General features: G+C 40.2%; 1 protein-coding gene across 1 annotated transcript in view; it reads left to right on the forward strand.

Annotated features, from left to right (window-relative positions):
• Nucleotides 1-559: 559 nt before the first annotated feature.
• The window catches only part of LOC124556264, a 457,762-nt gene continuing 435,059 nt past the window's right edge, over nucleotides 560-23,262 (forward strand). Inside the window, exons 1-2 of the mRNA XM_047130250.1 lie at nucleotides 560-625; nucleotides 14,802-14,954. The gene's annotated coding sequence lies outside the window, so the exon portion shown is untranslated. The remainder of the gene's footprint in view (nucleotides 626-14,801; nucleotides 14,955-23,262) is intronic.

Genomic DNA, 23,262 nt, shown 5'->3' on the forward strand with positions numbered 1-23,262 from the left:
CGACCTTGTGTGTGAAGTGAGTAAGCATATAGGCCAGCAACCACTCTGTCGTAACTGTGCAGCGTGGTGGTATATTGCCAGGAGTTCTTTATGACTGCACTGTAACGAAAAGCGAACGAACTTAACGAGACATTCCAATAGATAAGTGTAGAATCCGTAACGGCAGCTGGCCAGTTAATGGCTCATTGTGCCGCTAGTAGGCGGAGGGACTGGCCTTTCATTCGTTAGGACGTGACAGGGAGTTTTGTGGCTGGCGTTATCGAGCTCGGCAGGCCTGGGGAGCGAGGGGCCTGGGCGCGGCGCAGCCTCGCACCGCTGCAGGCTGCTCGCTGCTCGCTCAGCGGACCTCCCGTCGGAATTATTTTCAGCCGGCTGCGCCGCACGCAGCAGCGGCGACCGCGGCGCGTCGCGTTTCAGCAGCGCACGGCCCACGGCCGAGTCACGCGCTCAGCACGCCCGCCGCACTCGTGGCCTCGCCGCAGCCGCAACTGCTGCGCTCAGGCCTTCTCCTCCAGCCGGCCGCCGTCACACAACCGCATATTTATTCTCGCCAGTAGCTCCACGGGGCACAGCCCACGCGTTTGCTGTTTGTGTTACGTTTGCACGGAAGTGGCAGCTTAATAGTGTAAGTAGCGTTTGGCCTCTATACTACAACAGTCGCTGGAGTCTTCGTTCCCGCGAAAGTGTCGATATCTTCGTACTTAGCGGCGTTTAAAAGGCACCGGCACCCGTTTTTTCCTTTGTAAGATCTTATTTCAGTAGTGTAGCTTTACGTTATCAGGAGCGCCAGAATCATGTAGTTGTCACTCTCGGATCGCTTGGTTTAGTGCATTCTTCCGAGGTGATGTATAGTAGGAATTGTGCTTGTGAGTAGACACAAGGCTAAATAGCTGCTGTCTGTAAACAGCTAGAGCATCCATTGTTTAAGGTAGGTAGTCGTCATGTGACCCTCGGCTTAAGTTACGTTGGGGTATCTGTGGTTAAAGCTGTAGCATCTCTGGTGCCTTAAAAATTCCTCGTTTCTCTGCGTGTTCCAGCGCGCGTGACCTGGCTGGATTGTCATTCCTTAAGACATTTGAGTGGCGGTTGAGACATAAATTTGTGTAGTCCTGTTGTAATGTCTAAGAAAACTGGACTGATGGAAAGAGCACTGGTCGGCAATTCGCAGGCCGTAAAACCAAATCATATGACCAACAAAGCCGTTATTGTTAGGTCGTCATTCCCGGAATACATGTCAGACAGTTTATATGGGTTCCGTAGTAGAAAATTTACCTCCCAACACAGAGACAGAGACAGGAGCCGATAGTTCCAATAAGTCCAGCTCACAGGGCAGCGAGGCACCGCCTGTTTTGTCGTGGCCATTATGCGATCGCAAAACGATCTATTGGAGAATACAAACAAATTTTTCTCCATTCGTTTACGTTGCTTTCTTTTTTTACCTTTTTTAAAAAGAAAAAGGAATTCCAACAACATTCGCTTGTGCATGTAGATTTATTCTTCGGCATTAGCTACAAATATCAGACCGAGCGAGGTGTCGCAGTGGCTAGCACACTGGACTCGCGTTCTGGAGGACGACGGTTCAATCCCGTGTTCGGCCATCCTGATTTAGATTTTCCGTGATTTCCCTAAATCGCTCCAGGCAAATGTCGGGATGGTTCCTTCGAAAGAGCACGGCCGACTTCCTTTCCTAATCCGATGAGATTGATGTCCTCACTGTCTGGTCTCCTCCCCCAAAACAACCCAACATAACAAATATCAGTGTACACTGCCCTTAATATTTATCTTCTTAAATAATGTAGTGCTCTAAAACAACGACTAACAATGCGAGTGATGTATTGTTGTAACGTCGTTAGCGAGTAACTGAAGTTCATAGCGTATCTTTAAGAAAATAGTCATTCTGGAATGTTTCTGAGTAATAAACATCACGTTAAGTGTCTCGAAAACACATACTGACAGTAGTGAAAGGAAATATTACAAAAACGTTACTACTAAAACAAGGCAGTGAAAGAAATGTACTTACACATTATTTATATCTTTTTTATTTTACCAATTATATGCACGGTATTTCTGGAAAAGTTACAAGCTTTTATCCAGGGGTGTAAATCTTTCGAATATACCCTCTATGTGACACTACGTACAGAGTAGGACCGATGACCAGTATTTAACGTACTTGAAAATCAAATGGTTCAAATGGCTCTGAGCAATATGGGACTTAACTCCTGAGGTCATCAGTCTCCTAGAACTTAGATCTACTTAAACCTAACTAACCTAAGGACATCACACACATCCATGCCCGAGGAAGGATTCGAAACTGCGACCGTAGGGGTCGCGCGGTTCCAGACTGTAGCGCCTAGAACCGCTCGGCCACCCCGGCCGGCTTTGAAAATCAACATTTGGAAACGTGTCTTGCGTATATTATTTCTTTCTTCCCCATTAGCTACAAATGGCCACGTATGTTGTCCTTAAGTTTCTCTTCGCAATGCACATTTTTGGATTAGAGACGCTTACCTTTTCGGAAACGAAGCATTTAAAGCTGGTCGCACCACTTCCGTGGTCTTCGAATTCTTCTTATACCACTGGGTCTGCAGTCACAGGGTTTTCCTGTTAGCCTACTTTGGCCTACACGTAATAGACTGTCGTGGCTGTTCCTAGAACATGGAGCTCATCTTTTATCTCACTGTTCTTTTTGTGATCTTCTAATTTGTATCCTGCCAAGGATTTTAGAAGTCTCGGCACTGCCGCTTCAATTCTCTGTACCTGTTTCCTCGTTAAAAGCCATACTTCGGATTAGCAGAGCAGTAAGGTACGGTTGTAGTATTACCAGCGGTAAAATGATCCTATCGGATCACAATAAATGCGAAAATGTTCCTCTTTATTTACAAGACTCTGACTGAAAAGTGGGGCACCAGCGACTCGTTCTACCTTCCTCACCATCTTTAAAAAATTACCCGAAAATTTTCGCATACGAACATATTCACATGCAGCTCACCTCAAACTCCCACAACCTCCCCTAACAGTGGCCCACTCATACACACTGTAACTCTCTCATACCCATCCACTCCCTCTTGGCAATTCCCACTCACTCATTCAGCTTAACTCCCGTCATAGTTTCTTTTCGCCTCTGTGTCATTGACTCCTGTATCACAGCAACATTTGCAGTCGTTCTGTCCTACTAATACCGTCTCATCTCACTGTCACTTTCTCCCTCTTACTCTGTCTTACTGCTAATATCTCATTCCTTCCTTCCTGCTGCTGCTGTCTCTTCTCACTATCATCTGTCTCCCTCGTTGTCATTGTTGTAAACTCTGTCTCTCATTACCACTGCCTCTTACCACCTTCCACTTCCACTTTCTCTTTCTTTTTCTCTATATCCCCCCCCCCCCCCCCCAATAATCCCTGGCATTTTTTCCTTCATTCTTTTCCTAGCACTGTTCTGTCACTGTTAACTATGTTACGCTGCCACTGTGTCCCTCTCTTTCTCTCACACTATGAATGTCTCCTTCGCTCTTTCGATAACACAATCACTGTCTACCATTTTCCAGTGTTTTATTACTTTTCCGTGTCTTTTCCACTGCCACTGCCTTCCTTTCAGCATAAAATAGTGCGTGTGTTCGTATGCCAAAATTTTTGAAGAGGCTGGAGTAGCTAGAATGACGCAGCTGGTACTCCACTTTTCAGTCAAATTCCTTTAAATAAAGAGGAACTTTTTCACAATTTTTGTGCTCAAATATTAGCATTTTCTCTGGTTCTGTAACTCATATGAAAATAAACGTATTGACCAGTAAAATTTAGATAGTTTACCTGCGTGATATTGAAATAACGCAGAACTAATTTAAGACATCAGACATGATTTAACGTACAAAAGACAAAAAATAAAAATAAAAATAGCTTATACTTCAGTACTACAAATGGGGTCCCCAGATGATCGCGGAAATACTTTATAAAATACATTTTCGCCTCACACTGGATTTTTCGTGCATGTTTTATGGGTACTGGTTGGGTTACTTTGAAGCACTGGATCTCAGAAATCGATAAAGATATGAAGATATTTTTCAAAGTTGTTCGAGATCTGGATGTTAGGAAGACATCGTACAAATTGCAGCCATTTGCTGCGTATATCCGTCTCGGAATCCGCAACTGGGATTTGGTACCTGAAAAACAAAATTTTGGGGTGTTTCTCGATAACATATAAAGGTTTTTGAAAACGGTGACCTCACTCTTCTAGATAAATGCCTAGAGAGTATAAAGTTAAAATCTGACCAATTTTCTGCTGTTATTAATTACTTATATTTAGCTTCATAACGCAATTTACATGTAGAAGTATGAATATTCTGAACATCTGTAATTTGGAATCGGATAAAGATATCAAGAAAATTGTTCGAAATCGGAATATTGTAACAATTTCAGGCATTTGTTATGTACAACCGTCTCGGAATTCTAGGCTGGGTCTGCAAATGACGCGAAAATATAGCAAATTAACTCCTTTCTTGGGACGGGTTTTCCAAGGAACCGCCCATGAACTAATGGTGCTCCCATATGACCCATTAAGCCCAGCGTAGGCCACATCAGGTGCAAAGAGAAGCACCCGATTTGCTCCATTTGCCTAAACAGGAGGAAGTGTGTAATATTCATACTTTGACCCTGTATTGTAGGATAGCCACACTAAGACGATCCTTCGGTTGACTATACAAATGGTCTCTAGCGCAAGGGATATCCAAAATACTTGTCCCTACCCTTTGATCACCAACATAACTCGGGATAGGAGCATTAGAAAAACCGATTTTCTAGCGCGGCGTTTTAGAACATATCCGTATCAGGAACACACCCTGTCGCGTGCATGCCGATAAAATTTAGGGCCGTTCTTCTAACATGTGTAACTACCTTTGTAGATCTTTTCACGATCATTGTCATTAGTATAAGTGATATAATAGTCCAGGGAGTTGAATATATGGACTTGTTCCAATATGTTATTATCTTTTATGGTTTTAGCTCTTAGATGTTCTTTTCCACAAAAGACCACAACTTTCGTCTTCTTTGTCGATGTGGTTAGATTACAGACCCTTTTGTTTTGCCATTATATGTAAGGACCATCAGCTCGTTGAAGGTCGTTTAAGTAGACGCGAACATAGCCTGGTCATCTGCAGAAAGGTGTCAGTTAGAAACTGTTCATCTCGGTGTGATGGAATCCTTCATTTTATTTAGCATATATTGATAATTTCATTTATAAATATCTTAAATAGCGTGGGCAGTGAAGGACACCCGGTTCCTTCTTAAATAAAATTGTGCTTGAAAACATTCAGTATGTTTTCTAGTAAATTACCCTACATACGTCATTTAAAGCTAGCCGGCCACTGTGGCCGAGCGGTTCTTGGTGCTTCAGTCGGGAACCGCGCTGCTGCTACGGTCGCAGGTTCGAATCCTGCCTCGGGCATGGATGTGTGATGTCCTTAGGTTACTTAGTTTTAAGTAGTTCTACGTCTACGGGACTGATGACCTCAGATGTTAAATCCCATAGTGCTTAGAGCCATTTGAACCATTTTTTTTTAACTTAAAGCTATTTGATAACAATCATAATATCAATACAAACATAAAAATTTTGTTGATTTTTCACTTATTATTCTTGAAGCACCTTTAAAATATTATGAAGAAAACATGTGCTGCCCAAAATATACTCCGGTTTTGACAACGAGGAGAGAGTGAACTGATTTCTCGGCTAGTTTCTCGTCCACCAAAACAACCGTTATCGATGTATCGCTATACGCTGTTTGCTATTCTAGACACTGTTTTGTACATCATGGAGTCATTCAGCGATGGGTGCAAAGACAAGTATCGTGTGTCCGTGCTCCGTATCGTAGTTTAAAGAATTATAATTTGACACACTGTTACTTTAGTAATCTAATTTATACTTCTTAAAGAACGAGTACAGCCACAGGAAACGCTCCAGGTAGCAAAGATCTAGTGTTGTCGATCAAGACTGAAAACTTAGCGGCGTTTCTAGCGTACAGAATACTGCGTTAAGTACTACACTTCTTTCTACTTACATCGAGCATGAAGATACTGAGTTCCTCTTGATGGAAAGTATGTACGATGTAAACTGTAATCAGACTGTCACACTGCGGATTTCTGAGATATTTAGTTCCGCCGTCAATCGTTTGTCTCGCTTTGCTCCCCACCTACAAGAATTGCATAATACAAAATGCTCGTGACATACGCCCTAGAAAAAACGCAAAATGCTCACACACACACCTGTCAGAAGATATTTGCACAAGGTGCTGACAGTCACGAGCTCTGTAACATGTGACTATAATATGCGATAAAATTATACTATAAAATATCTATATCCTGAGATTTTCCCGCGTTCTTTGCATCTTATAGATATAAAATGACCGCCTGTTGCTTTTTAACAATGTTGTAACTTTAAATCAGTCAAAATATTAGTTGACACGATATTTAGAAGTGGACCTGTAACGACAATTAACTGGTAATTAATTCGAACAGTGAGGAGTTAAGGTCATGATACTCTTGAGACGCCTTTCAGGAAACGAAATGTGATAAGAAGTTTCCTTCCTCTTCAGCCATTACTAATATGCACGACACATTTCACTCTATTTCATCTTCGTAAAACTACTACTACTTGTGGAATGAGATACGTATTTAAATTGATTTTTAATTTTACATCACAAAGAGAAAATAATGAAATTGGATCATTTTTGAATCGTGACCAAGAGCAGAAACATAAATATTCCGACAAATAAATTCAGTTGTTATATAAAATATTTATAAATGGTTTTGGTGTCATCCTCCCTGTACAATACTTGCACTACTTACTCATTTACTTTTTCAGAAATTTATCCCAGGTTGCAGTGGCAATGCTAACGAGACTTCTCTCACGTCCCCTCGCTGAGTGAAATGACGCAGTGACAAGGCACTAGTCTCAAATTCATGAGTCTTGCGGTTCAAATCCCGTTCCAGCAATCCTAATTAAAGTGTTTAATAGTTTTCTGAAATTGCTTAGGGCAAATACCAGAGTTGACGTTGTAAATTTCCATCACCATTATTCGCCTTTCTGAGCTTGTGCTCCGTCTCTAATGACGTCATCATCGACGTAGAGTTTGACGATAATATTTCGTTACTCACCCTTCTCACGTGCACTTTAATTTGCTTCCAAATTCCTCCTTCGAGATTAACTCTCTTAGTTCTGCAACTAGGCACCAACACTCTGTCATCTACCGTAACGCACCCTCGAAAATAGCCTCATCATTTGTTGCAACATCTAAGGAACACATGAGGGGGACAAACCGATTTCCTTTACGACTGTACGTTAGCATGTCCATGTATCAGTGAGAGAAAATACCTCCGCAACCTAATTTATCACAAATAATGGTGTAAATAAAGTTAAGTGTGTAGAAATTACTGTGGTAAACAGGGCGTCATTTTCTGTCAATAACAAGACCACAATAGTGCTACAAGAGAAACCTCGCTAAAATTTTCCTTGGTTGCACGAACTAACAGTAAGTGGTAATAGTATACCACGTTGGATATGGTGTCGCCTGCATGTTATTATTTATTGAAGATTATGTAAACAGACTTCTTGTAGAATTTCAGCGTTACAAGTAATCTTGGAGTTTAGTATATTTGTGGTAAACGTGATAATGTATGCCTTCCATCCCACATCTATTATCAGTAATTTTAATGTTCAATGAGACTACTCCAGCCGACTAGAAAGTATTGTTACAAACGGAATATTTTTAGCAAGAATGTAATTTAAGATTTCTTAAAGGGCGTCATATTGACTGCTAAACTGAGGAAAGCACACCTAATTTTGAATCTCGTTTGATGAGCAAATATCGATGAAACACTTAGTTACCACATATCCTGCGATAAACAGTTCACTGTGAGTATTGGAACACTTTTGGACTGCAAGTGTAATTGTAACCATGGCAAAACAATAATGATGTCTTCGTTATCAAATAGTCTGCGTCCGTGATAGTAGTCAAATATAATTTACTGTTACTCCGACGGGGAAAACAGATATAGAAATCCTAAGCAAATTTTCCTTAAGATTTCTAAACATTAGTTTGATCTGATACTAAGAGAGTGGAATTGCTATCGAAACTGTTCTGGAAATATCTGTATTGTTTTCAAACGTTCTTCCTTCGTCGCACCAGAGTAGTACCGCTAGAAATCCTTCCACTAGAACTTCTCTGACCGCCGACAAAGTTCTCATCTCGAACCACTTAAACCCGACCCGGACCTCAACGGAAATTCGTCCGGCGCTCGAAGGTCATTTACCTGCTTGCGGAGAAGTTCGGTGGACAGTTGCGGTTTAATTATTCCACGGCAAGATGATGCATTCGGAAGAAACGACTGTGGGATATTTTATTCTCATAACTCTGGCTATAATTTATTTTAAATTATACAGTTATAAGAATCAGCCGAATCGAATGCCAGGTAGGAAAACTCTTTGTCGTATCAGTCGATTCGTAACCTATACTGACATTTTTTTTTGAACGAATTTAACAATATTTATTATTTTCAGTTGCACTTAAATGCTTCAGAATATGTACGTAAAAATTTTTATTTGAACCCGCAAACGTATTAAAAGTATTGAATGAAATAGGTTTATCTTAAACATACTACGTAAAACAAACGACTTGTTTTTCTCCTGTCTCACAAGATTGGTACTTTAAAACATTATCTTAAGTGCATGGGTCAAACTTTTTCTGTTGTTTTCACATCCTTAAATACAAATTAGTTTGGATCGTCGAAGCGTGGTAAAATAAAGTCGTAAACGTACGCCCACTACAAAACATGCAGTTCGTAAACGAGAACTGTTTACAACGTAGTTCAATATTTAGTTGAAGTCTCGTTGAGAAAGTTGATAACCCAAATTGGCCTACAAAGCAAGCCAAGCTACCTGGCAATAGCGCCTCGCGAGATTTTCAGTAACCTCTTGCTCTCTTACGCCATCGGCTTAGTCGGCTATTTCGTTAACATTATTAATTTAAACTTTCCCGTGAGGGTAACGAGAGAAGAAAGACTTTTATAAACGTTATGCAAAAACTAATTACACCTAAATTTTGATGTAAGCTTATCCTTTAGGATCACAGTAGCTTCATAGCAAGCAGGCCAGACAAACAGAATGATTCAGTCCTTAATCTTACGCCTTTAAAATTCATTATATTTTGAGGTCAAATTTACACAAACATTAAGTTTACTTTTTGTAGGTGTTCGAATAAGGGTCTTTTTTAATACTCAAGAACCATTTTAGAGAAAATCTCGCACGGTACTCATGCTCTCTAACTTAGTTATCTTTTGTGGGTCAGTTTTAGGCGTGATAGACCAAAGGTCTCCTATACCAGTTGGTTTGTCTCGGCTTCACCTTCACCTCTATGGGAAGTTGTTATACAGTTATCGCTTGCATCCTGTAGAGAAGCCCCATTTAAAGTTCACTCAAAGGTATTACACTTAGTGTTTTGAACTTCGTGCAGATCCGCCTTTCAACTGACTGTACTTTCAGACATAAGCATAGCAGTTTCATCTGAGCGTAAACCACTCGATCCCTTATGAATAATTCATTTAGTTTTCTTTAAGCGTAATAGCACACTAAGAAATACACTCAGAAAACTAAACAGTTTGTCCTGAAGTCTTTTCGTTAGATTTGGATCTATCACTTGTGTAGTCCTTCACCAACACCGCCATGACAAATGCGCGATCATAACATGTGAAGAAAGAAGCTTTGTTTACACAATGGCGACTGGAGCATACGGTGCGTTACCGTTAACTTTCATAATTAATTGCTTTCAAAATGATCATTTTTTCATCAAAGGATCATTATCTCGTAGCATTTTGTTCGCTTTTGGTGAAGGTAACAATGGGTACGTTTCTCCACAAAGACCGTTAAATTAACTATAAATCTGTCAAATGCAGCCATTTATCAACTGTTTGGTAGCGAACTTGTTATCGTACCAATATGCAAAATAAAGGTATACCGGACTCTGCGAACTGTTGTTATGAAGGGACTCATTTTTAATTTTGAAACGTTTTCCACGCGCTGTGGTCTCAGACATCAAATTTCTTCTGACGTACGAGGTCTCCTCAATGAACAGACCAAGTTAGCCAATGCAGCCTTTCTTCACAACTTAATTCACCTGCTTTCCAGAATGAAGTAAACACTTCTCCCTCTAATAATAAAAACATGCAGACATTAACCCAACATGAAATGGTGAATAATATATAACAGCTTACTTTGTCATACGATACCTTCAGCTATATATACATATAATATCCACTGTTGGAATATTTTTTTTATGTACACCCTTCCCAGATCATCTACTTTGCTTCTGATGTATGCCATAGTATTTACATAATATGAGCACGCTGTAATATTTATTTATGTACACCATCTCTTCTCTTTCACATTGGTTTCAATGTATACCATAATATTAACACAGTACAACTGTAGTAACACTTCATAACAAACTGGCTGATTTATTTGTTTATCCTAATTGTAATCAGTTCTCTTTTCATATAAATAATAAGTAACAGAACATTAGAAATTTGCAAATTCCTACTATCACAGTCTGGCGCGATGGCCGAGCGGTTCTAGGCGCTTCTGCTCGGAACCGCGCGACTGCTACTGTCGCAGGTTCGAACCCCGCCTCGGGCATGGATGTGTGACGTCCATAGGTTTGTTAGGTTTACATAGTTATACGTTCTAGGGGACTGATGACCTCAGATGTTAAGTCCAATAGTGTTCAGAGCCATTTGAACCATCTGAATCTACTGTCACATACATGTATGTATCTCTGAGAGTGGATGTCTTTCGCATTATTATGGTTGCGATATCGCCATATTTGTATACATACTTCCATGTTATGAAGCTTCTTTGTGAGTGAGTAGTGCTTTAGATTATGTGTTTACATATACATAAGAAGAGCACATCATACAGTCTTCGATGCTCTATGATCACAAGCAGTCAGCACTGGAACGTAATAGCGCTGATTTTTCAACGTGAGTAACCAAAACATCCTTCATTTTAATTATTTGTTTACATCATTTAAAATCGTTGTGAGGCACAATTACAAATAAAAAAGACATTTTGTCTCACAACTTGTTTGGTTGTTGAGCACCACTACCCCAAGGAAATTTGATCATTTGGGAAAATAAAAACTGAAAGCTAATGTAAAATGTTTTTTAGCGTGAACTAGCCGTCTGAAGATGAACTGTGAGTTGACAGTTGATGTTTGGAGTGCTGACACATTAGCTGTGAATCCAGTAATGCTGGCAACTGATGGGTTATGCATGGGGATCGTATCAAACTGTACCGCATCAAAACAGCCTGAAGATGACGCAATGAAGCGTCGAAACTGGCAGCGACAAAATAAAATAAAATCGTAAGAACGGCTGTAGGTATTTTTATTTTTGTCACGAAAGGAAATAAGATTTATTTCAAATTCCTAGCTGCTATGATTCATCTACAAGGTAAAATATGTAGTCAAAAGAACCCACTATGGAAGGTGATAGAACTAGTGAGGGAATTATAGAATTTAAGTAAGTAGACTTAAAATAAAAAATATGACTGAAAATGAAAACACTATCCATATTTAGTATCATAAAATCCAAACTCTGCCCGAGTAAGCCATGAAGGACCAGCAGTACCGACCTGATGCCGTGTCATCCTCAATCCACAGGCGTCATTAGTTGCTGATATGGAGGGGCAAGTGGTCAACACACCGCTCTCCCGGCCGTTTGTCAGTTTACGAGACCGGAGGCGCTACTTCTCGATCAAGTAGCTCTTCAAGTTGTATTTAGCATCCTAACTGGTAGTTTTTAGGTGTCCTTACGACGCGGATGAAATCTCTTTAACCATTTGACTGCAGTCAAGACGTGAAAAGAGTGTATGCTTGATTGGTTCGTTATCAATTCCGAAAATGGGTAAACAGAAAACGGAAAGTAATCTTTTGACATGCGTCAAGAGAAACAACGAGCTTAATTTCGATATTTGGCAAGTGGACGATCCTGCGCTTTCCCCCATTCCCAGACGTCCTGTGATGTACATTCTTTCCTTCCTTGAGAATGGGCTGTGGTACTATGTAGCCGATTGAAATCGTGTTTCCATGTTTTAGTAACACCGATACGTAGTGTGAATCTATAACCCCTAGACTCTGTCTTCTTAGATCTCTGAAAGGCGTCCTGTAAACCTTGGTCTATGTGTATATGTCTTACAATTGAGGTGTGAATAAAATTAATAGAATCCCGTTTCAGCTGTTTACAAACGACAAGGCAGATAGAATGCTTATTGCTCTCAGATTGTTTGCTGGCGGTGCTGTTCTCGACTTGAAGTATTGTCACTATATCACGACGAAGAAATAGAAAATATAGAAGAGGAATGGAGAGTGTTCGATGGCTAATAGATAATCATTTCATTACCACTCCATAATCCATCTCAGCAGAAAATTGATTTACCAATAATGAACTCTTGTAAGAAAAATTTGTAAGTTCACGGAATTTACAATGTTTCTTCTCCTTTCCCGGTTAGTTAACTACCATTCGATGATGTTATGTTTCTGTCATGAGCTTTGAAATGGAAGAACGAGTGTGTAGGGCTCTACCAGAAGAGGAAATGTTTCAACATTTGTACAGAACTACCATTTGCTAGTGTACGCAGTATGAAAGAATATGCGATATACAGTATCAACCTGGGCCGTCCGTGGTAGGTGAGTGGTCAGCGCGACGGAATGTCATACGTAACGGCCCGAAGTAGCAAGTCGCCGAGGTGGCGTCAACTCGAAAGACTTGCACCAGGCGAACGGTCCACCAGACGGGAGGCCCTAGCCACACGTCATTTCCATTTTAGTATCACCCTACAAATAGGTTCTATTCAAGGGATTTGGCAACACTAAAATGTGGCTCTTTATTGCTCATACACCTCATAAACGGTGTAATGTCTGGTAGCATGATAAATGCTACTCATAAATGTGGACAAGTCGACACCAATGCCGCGTGAGACTCGGACAGTTCTTAGATTTAAGATTGTGTAGGACATAACAGCAACAGATATTCAAGGTCAAAAGTATGAGATTTATGAGGACGAGATCATGAGTGAATCAAAGTTTTTTAAGTGGGTATGAATGCACAAAGTAGAGATGAGACAATTAAGAGAGAAGTAGATGACTGAGGACTGGATGAAGACGGCTGTTACGACATTTGGACGGAATAGATGTTTCACAACGACGATTATATTGCTTCCATGAGTATCAATAAGTAGTTTTCTTGTTTTCATTGGAGCCGGTGAATTTCTACAAGAAATGAATACTCACCTGGTTCCACAACACACCAGTTATCTCAAGCATGGAGCCAAGTATGTAGATAAATGTTCTACGGCATTCACAGGAATCTGCAATGAACCTTATGTAACCATGTCTACAGCAATCAAGAATTTTATGTAGACGACAGTGAAAAAAAGTTTGATATTGTACACAGAGAGTGTAAAGGACATTTTAGGTTTAGCCATACTTCCCATTGTTTGTTCTTCTGTTCCATTATCATTCCCATCTTCACCTTCCGTTGTGACATACACAAATTTCCTCTTTCTGTTTCTATTCGTTGTGTATTAATTTTCCCAACTAATTTTAATTCAGCGTCAAATATAAACCACCAACGTATAAGCTGGAATGCTGCAATGCTCGTTTATATTCATTTCTTCCTGTGGGATATCCTACGCTTTATTACTTCATGGTGTTTTGTTTGTGGGAGCAATAGCTTCTACCAGGTAAATTTATATATTAGCCGACAAATGTTCAGATAAAAAATAAGCTCAAAAATTGTTGTATGTATACGAAATAATGATGAGTGCAGAACTCATTTTCGTCAGTATCACGTTATAGCCTACACAGTTGCAGGTTTCTTTCATAGAAATATTTCTAACCTATACTGGTAAGATAGATAAGTTTGACAAAAATTTCAGAATTACCTGCAATTATATGTACAGAAAGGATCAGTTACGTCTTTTAGTGACGTATGTCCATTACATTCTCATTGTCGTAGGCCAGTGATTTCCTAAACGTTTCAACATTCATTGGCGAACTAGTAATATCTCTAGAATCGTCAATAGAAATAACAAACATTTTTCACGGATCAAGAACAAGAGAGGATGCATTCGAAATTATGGGCGGTTTCTTTGACTTTCATTTTTTTGGGCAAATGTTATGTTTTCAGATAGCAGTTACTTTAACGATATAAGACATTGATTTCGCATGATATGGATCTAGGGCAGAGTCTTCGAGTGAATACTGATATTGGTCTGTAGGGGTAATTATTCAACAATATTGTACCTTCCAGAAGCAAAAGATCCTAAAGTTATGGATGTCTCATAAGATATTAAGGTGAAGTCTATATATATAAACCACGATGGTTTGGAGTTTTATTTGAGTGTCGTTTACGAAAAGAAGGGAAGCCTTTACATGAACATTTGTCGTATTGATTCGACTCAAAAAATATTTTTCTCTTTAAAAGTTATTGAATGAAGAATTGAATTACATTGTCTTCTTGTTTGACTGTCACTATTTATGACTTGCAGTGAGCGGTAGTGAAATATCCCTCAGTTAGTAGCAAACGCAAAATGGCATGGATTCAAGGAAGATTATGAAATGACAAGGCGATTCTTCTTTTTTGCCACATGGCAGATGGTTACGTATTACACAGATGGCGTCAAAGAAATAAATGTTTAGAATTTTTCTGTGTTATTTTTCAGACGACTTGATATCCATTCATACCAACAGAAAGTTGTTTGTTTTCAGAGCTCACGCTGTTCCACTGTCCTGTGAGGAACACAAGGCCTAGAACATTTGCACGACTGGCGGACAGCAACCTTACGCGTCTTCAAGTTGGTGCAGTTGCAGAATATCCAGAAATACCGTCTCCACATTGAAAGACCACAACTCGGAAATTGAGTAAGTTAGCAAATGCATACTGTGCATGCCTACTGAGCTCAAAAATAGTGTAGGATATTTTTATCTATACCTGCCTTGATTACCGCAGTGCTAGGAAGTGTGGTTACGGTCACCTAATATGTTACGTTGTTAATTCCACACAGAATAGTGCGAACATTTTTGACTGTTATTAGGGAAAATTAACGGAACCGTACATTCGTTTAGCTAGATCGTCTCATACAATCTCTCTTCACACTGTCTCATTACTTTCCTTCGGTATCCGTTAATATCTTACATGTTCATGCAGAATTCTCTCTCGATCTCTGTCTTGGAAGTATAGTACACCTTCTGAAAAACAACTGAGGCTGACATTCCGTCTGCGAGTCGGTTGTCGAATTCTGTTTGAAGTCCCGCATACAAGTTACTAATTTAAATTCCCAGTGTTTTCACTAGATAATTCTGAAATGCTGGATCCCATCCAGTGACTAGTACTATAGTTCTGAATCATGAAATAATTTTATTCATTCACGAAAAATAGATATTTGCTCATTTTACATAGTATATGACGTATTAGATTGATATTATACCGCTATATGTGAATATACAGGTTGGTAATCTTCAAACTTATTATATCACAGAGGTTTAGGTCATATTTACATAACATTATTATTCCTGCTTAGCCACTTATATGTGGCTTTGATTATTTTGTCTCTGTGTACCAGTTAAGTAACATACATTGACTCATTACTTCACATTTTAAATGTGCAGCTAACGTGCACTGGTTGCACCAAGTCATTCACTTGCACAATAGTGATATAAAATATTCACAAGCTCGTGCGGTACCCTTACCTGCTGTACACGTTATATTAATTTATATGAATATATGTAATTTATCACAAAGTGGAAATTGCAGTCTCTGACAAATTACAGTTTTCTAGCCGCCTTACATGACACCATTCTATCACATTGTATTTTCGTAAGATACAGAAGCTAAATGCATCGATCTGCCTTTTAGTTAAGGCTGCATGCTGCAGCTAAACCCTCAACATAACTATGAGAACAGAATTTATAAGTAAAAACCTGTGTTGAAAAGAGGAAGATGATTTAAATCTTCTCTTGCATTACCAAAATTTTTGAGTAGAACGTTTCTCTTCTATACAGTGTTATAGTATCATGCCTTTCTCACTTTTTTGACCACGTCCCGTTCCTAATTCATAACATATGGAAATATTTTTATACGTCTTTCGTGCACTCACAACGTCAGATTTACACGTGGTGGCCAATAGTGGAAGCACCTTTTTCCAGTATTTATCGGTTCCACGTTAATGCATCAGAACACACCTCCATGTTACACTGACAAACGATAATTACAGCACAAACTAGACGTCCGTGAGTAGCTGCACTTTAATTATAAGCACCCGATATCAGAACCGTGTAAAGGTACGCCGAGATGCTGATACGTCTGTACTTGTATACCGTCTCACCTTCCGTGCACACTGTTAACGAGCGAGGAGGAACGTCGCCTACATTGCCTATTTTGTAGGTACACTGAAAAGCCAAAGTAATTGCTACACCTGCCTAATGTCGAGCAGAGCCCCCGCGAGCACGCAGAACTGCCGCAACACGACGTGACATGGACTCGACAACTGTCTGAAGTAGTACTGGAGGGAACTGACACCATGAATCCTGCAGGGCTGTCCATAAATCCTTAAGATTACAAGGATATGGAGGTCTCTTACGAACAGCATATTGCAACGCATCCCATACACGCTCAGTAATGTTCAATTCTGGGGAGTTTGGTCACCAGCGGAAGTGTTCAAACACAGAAGAATGTTCCTGAACCTACTCTGTATCAATTCTGTACGTGTGGGGTGTCGCATTGTCCTGCTGGAACTGCCCAAGTCCGTGGGAATGCACAATGGACATGAATAGATGATGGTGATCAGACAGCATCCTTACGTACGTGTCACCTCTTAGAGTCGTATCTAGACGCATCAGGGATCCCATATCACTTCAACTGCACACGCTCCACACCGTTGCAGAGCCTCCACCAGCTTAAAGAGTCCCCTGCTGACATGCGGGGTCCAAGGATTCATCAGGCAGTCTCCATACCCGTATACGTCTATCCGCTCGATACGATTTGAAACGAGACTCGTTCGACCGGGCAAAAAGTTTCCAGTCATCAACAACAAAATGTCGGTGTTGACGGGCCCAGATGAGGCCCAAAGCTTTGTGTCCTGCAGTCACCAAGGGTACACGAGTGAATTTTCGGCTCCGAGAGTCCATATTGATGAATGGTTCACACGCTGACACTTCTTGATGAGCCAGCATTGAAATCTGCAGCTGTTTGATGAAGGGTTGCACTCCTGTCAAGTTGAACGATTCTCTTCAGGCGTCGTTGGTCCCGTTCTTTCAGGATCATTTTCCGGTCGCACGGATGTCTGAAAGTTGATGTTTTACCGGATTCCTGATTTTCACGGCACACTCGTGAAATGGTCGAACGGGAAAATCTCCACTCCATTGCTACCTCGGAGATTATGTGTCCCATCGCTCGTGCCCCGACTATAACATCACGTTCAAACTCACTTAAATCTTGATAACCTGCCACTGTAGCAGCAATAACCGATGTAACAAGTGCGCCAGACACTCATTGTCTTATACAGGGTGTTAAAAAAAGGTACGGCCAAACTGTCAGGAAACATTCCTCACACACAAAGAAAGAAAATATGTTATGTGGACATGTGTCCGGAAACGCTTCCTTTCCATGTTAGAGCTCATTTTATTACTTCTCTTCAAATCACATTAATCATGGAATGGAAACACACAGCAACAGAACGTACCAGAGTGACTTCACTTTGTTACAGGAAATGTTCAAAATGTCCTCCGTTAGCGAGGATACATGCATCCACCCTCCGTCGCATGGAATCCGTGATGCGCTGATGCAGCCCTGGAGAATGGCGTATTGTATCACAGCCGTCCACAATACGAGCACGAAGAGTCTCTACATTTGGTACCGGGGTTGCGTAGACATGAGCTTTCAAATGCCCCCATAAATGAAAGTCAAGAGGGTTGAGGTCAGGAGAGCGTGGAGGCCATGCAATTGGTCCGCATCTACCAATCCATCGGTCACTGAATCTGTTGTTGAGAGGCGTACGAACACTTCCACTGAAATGTGCGGGAGCTCCATCGTGCATGAACCACGTGTTGTGTCGTACTTTTAAAGGCACATGTTCTAGCAGCACAGGTAGAGTATCCCGTATGAAATCATGATAACGTGCTCCATTGAGCGTAGGTGGAAGAACATACTGACGAAACTAAAATGAGCTCTAACATGGAAATTAAGCGTTTCCGGACACATGCCCACATAACATCTTTTCTATATTTGTGTGTGAGGAATGTTTCCTGAAAGTTTGGCCCTACCTTTTTGTAACACCCTGAATAGGCGTTGCCGATCACAGCGCCGTATTCTGCCTGTTTTTGCATTTGAATACGCGTGCCTATACCAGTTGCTTTGGCGGTTCAGCGTATATCGGACAAAGGTAAATTATGTGACTTTCTTTTCAGTTTTATTTGACATGTGTAGACGGTGCCCGTGTTAGCTTCTATAATTGGCTCGTCTATTGTTTCCAGCTAGGTATTTGTAACATATACGTATAAGACATTTAGTCAGCTACAAAAAAAAAAAGCCTGATGTAACACATGTACGAGCTTCCACAACCATTACTTATTTTATAATGAGAATACAGTTCTGTACTGTATGTATGTGTGGCATATTTTGCAGAAATCACCTGAAAGTAGCCACAAGGCCGAAACTGACTAGTATTCACGAAGTGACAGACTTCCTTTCTAAAGAATCAGCCTGGCACGAAAAAAAATTGTCTTATTTTTTGTAAATTATTGTAAAGGATAACTCTTCTTTGCCGGCCGCTGTGGCGGTTCTAGGTGTTTCAGTCCAGAACCACACTGCTGCTCCGGTCGCAGGCTCGAATCTTGACTCGGGCATGGATGTGTGTGATGTCCTTAGGTTAGTTAGGTTTAAGTAGTTCTAAATCTAGGGGACTGATGACCTCAGATGTTAAGTCCCATAGTGCTTAGAGCCATTTGAACCATTTGAAAACTTTTCTTTGAGGAAACTCATATAGGTGTGATAGAATTAAACTGCTAGGTAAGTTTCTAGTTTGGGGCATTTTTCCTTTCAAACAAAAACAGGCAACACCTATCACTATAATAAAATATGCTCACAATCTGACAAATCATTCTTAATTCAAACGTTTAGTCTAGAGAAAGATGAAGTTGTTAAGTTAAACACAACTGATGAAACATCGATTAAACTTTTACTGTAAACAATGAGGAGGTGACTTTTATTATTGAAACTAATCTGCAGGTTAGTTCCAACTGCATATCGAATGACCTTATACGGCATCAAACGGTGTTCTGTGCTGTCTACTGGTTTATACAGATCATGCAGTATATGATCTTGTAACTCAGTGTTCTCTATAATCGAATGAATTATGGTACACGTAATTTTAGAGTCAACTGCGGTGGCATATTCCGACTCGCTTCTGTAGAGTTATGCATAAAACTTTAGAGCTGGTCTGTTCACGCGGGTCGCAGTTAATTGGCTTTTAATGGAATATTCTTGACCTTGAGCGACGCACTAGATATTTTCTAGTAATTATCCTCATCCTGATAGCACGGGATGTATGTATAATACATTGGATCGTAAAACACGGTTATCACTTTGGGACACTTTTCTGACTTACTGTAAGCTCTGTAGGAAAAATTAACCCTAAGGAGAGTTATCCGAAGTATTCATTTGTGAAGGATTCGAAAACACAAGAAGTAAGATAAATTATTTAGTAAACACATATTTCTTTTACTGACATACGAAGCTAATATAATGTATGTAAGAGCATGCACATGTAAGTGCATTTGAATTACAGTTATCTTCCGCTGTAGAAATCTTACGTTGCACACACCTCGACAGACGTCCTGACATGTCAGCAATATGTCACCAAACTTTGAAGTAGCCGTCTAAATGGCAGTTATTGCAGTTGACTGATAAGACAGATGACTTCATAGTGAGGTACTCAGTGTCCAAAGTCGGACACTCTGCATTTCGCTGGTGGTAGTATAAATGACCTACCAGGAGTTCGTTAGTTTATGTAATGTTAGTCCCAAAAGGGTCCTCTGTCATGGTCATTATTGTGATGATATTGAAGCTTGCAGTCAGTTTCCGCAGGAAAATGAATCACGATATTACAATCTTACAATTTAGTGCTGAATTATGATAATACGTGTATTATTCAAATGCATCTCGTCGCTCTTGAGAGAATACACCGTTACATACGAATATCAATGCCACTGCAACTAATACTAGAGAAAAGTACTTTTGAGGACAAACGATGTACGGACGATGAGTTGGAGTGGTGATTAGAGGCGGGTGTTGACATGCTTCGATGTCAGCATTTAGATAATTCGACAAGTAGGATAGTTCCTGATTATATGAGATATTGTACAAAGGTTGAAATGGGTCAAAGGTACGCACCTTGGTATCACTAGTGAACCGTACGGAAGCCAACACGATGAAGACCACGACATGTTATCCACAGGGGTAAACAGAGTTTTTCGAAACGCAGAAAGGTATGTAGCTAATTAAATTGCTTATCAGTAAAAGACTCCATTGTATTCCAATAGTATTATCCTCTCCTCCATTGAAATCCGTATTTATACTTCTGCCTTTTCCATGCGGGCAACAGGCTTTCCTGTATATGTGGTATATTGCCGTCGCATTGAACGGAGATTATGGTGAAAAATAATGTTATCTAGCCGAAAATTGGATAGTAATATGGTGTACTGGAATCCTGAATAAAACCAATCTGCTTTCAGAAAAAAAAGGTGTTGAGTTACTTATCGAATGCCCCTCGTACGAGTATGCCTTTATTTGTTGTTATTTCTTCTTTTTGTTTATCTTTCTGTTCATTGCACTTTTTAGCATCCCGTTACCTTCCCCTACAGAAAAATGACTATTGAATTCAATCATTTATTCAATGAGAAACAATCTTATTATTCATGATTGACGTAAGTTAATATGTAATTTAAGGTTGCTGCTAGAAAGAGCTATATTCATATTGTAGACCCGATGAATTGAACTGAATGATGAACGATGAATTGAAATGAATTAATGAATTTCTTTACTTATTCTCCTTTCAGCAGCATCCTTAAGTCATCGAACACGTGTACTTGGTTCTTTCTTCATATATGATCATGATTTGTATCGTTCATGAACCATTTAGAGTGTTAACAAATGAAATAACTGTGACACAATATTAATCTCTGGTGAAAAACCTTAACATTTATCTACTATGTACTTCTATTAAGTTGGAAAGCTATAGCTAGTAACTGAATTGAGAAGATAGTTCCGAAGCAGTTCAGCTGTTCACCTAAGTCATGAGGATCCCAAATCGAAAGATTGATAATGCAAATTGAACGCAGTTGTCTTAAAAAATTCTGCATTAGAATTGAGTTGAATCGTTTCACAGTTCTACATGTATTTTGCATACGAACAACCTTTAACTTCTTCTAACTATATTAGAAACTGATTTACGCCTCCCCTCCTCAAGACTCAATTTTCCGTGATTGCTGCTCTTGCCACGACTTGGATGAATGCATTTGGTAGGGGATGATGCCACTCAGGAAGGACCATAAGGGGTGCACGCCCTCTTCCAGGGCCACCCATCTCCCGGGTCCCAATCTAGGTCGCAGCGGCTGATTAAAGCGCCTTCACGGAATGAGGCGGCTCAGAACGATGGCTTCGATCACTCAGCCACAGGCGGCCCGTCATACCAGCTGCTGCGGCTTTTTCGCAGATAACAACAGAACTTTCGTGAAGAGTCAGGCATTGGGGTCAGAATTACTTTGTTAACACACTGTTTATTTTCAATGGAATGGAGTCATGTTCCCAAGGGAAAACTATTTTTCCTTGTTCGCGTTATTTGTGAAGAGTTTATCCCTTCATGTACATGTTAACCAAATTCAAAAAGCAATTTTTCACATATGAGTAAACAAAGCGATCTGGTAAAGTGGTTCAAATAAGGCAGCTCCATTCGGGAGAAGACAGCATAAAATTCCCAAGGAACAACTCTGCTTTAGGTTTTCCTTTGGTTTTTGAAGTCTCATAAATCAAAATAGGTTCAAATGGCTCTGAGCGCTATGGGATTCAACTTCTGAGGTCATCAGTCCCCTAGAATTTAGAACTACCTAAACCTAACTAACCTAAGGACATCACACTCATCCATGCCCGAGGCAGGATTCGAACCTGAGACCGTAGCGGTCGCGCGGTTCCAGACTGTAGCGCCTAGAACCGCTCGGTTCCGTGAAGGAATCGACCGTCTTGTCTCACATTGTGATAAATATATTAAAAGTTACGGCTATTACTTTGGAATAATAAACAATTTACTTATTTTATTCCATCTGTCTAGTTTTAATTCGGCTGCCTGTGATACACCTAACTTTAGTGCTAATATAATCCTACAGTTCAATCATTGCTAATATTTGATTTAAAAATCATGAGATAAATTTGTCTACGTGGGGAGCAAATAGCCACCAGCTGTTTATAGCTGACCTACCCCTAGAACAAAATCTATGTTTTCACTGACCGTATACACTATCTACGATGGTAAATATAATACCTGCAAGTACGCACACTTTTGAGATTTCTTTTTTCGTTATTTTCTACAGTAGTAACTTACTTGTCATATTTCCTTTCAGTACTGTCAGCAGTTGTTTGCGGAGTCGTTAAATGATGGAGTAATGTTCAGTCTATACAACCATTCCCAAATATCTATTTCCTTATACTGGGCGTCCCAGGAGGAATTGTCAGTATTCAAGGACATGACAGGAACAACCAGTCGAAGCAAAAATACTCTAATAAAATGGGGTCCAACTTCTGAGGTCATCAGTCCCCTAGAACTTAGAACTACTTAAACCTAACTAACCTAAGGACATCACACACATCCATGCCCGAGGCAGGATTCGAACCTGCGACCGTAGTTGTCGCGCGGTTCCAGACTGTAGCGCCTAGAACCGCTCGGCCACATCGGCCGGCTAAACCGAAATACAGAGTGGTTCTTTGAATTATGTACAAAATGACACTCTACACATATATGCCGATCCTAGCTGATATTAATTGTCTAATGGTCTCAATGACTACGGGACAATGAATTATAACTTTTCTTCCTTTGTTCAGTGGTAAAATCAAAGGAAGGCAGCCATAAACTCATATACTGCTTAGGAAGTGTTAAATGTGTCGAGAATCTGAGTGTAGTGG

The sequence above is a fragment of the Schistocerca americana genome, chromosome X, assembly GCF_021461395.2.
Source record: "Schistocerca americana isolate TAMUIC-IGC-003095 chromosome X, iqSchAmer2.1, whole genome shotgun sequence".
NCBI classification, from domain to species: domain Eukaryota; kingdom Metazoa; phylum Arthropoda; class Insecta; order Orthoptera; family Acrididae; genus Schistocerca; species Schistocerca americana.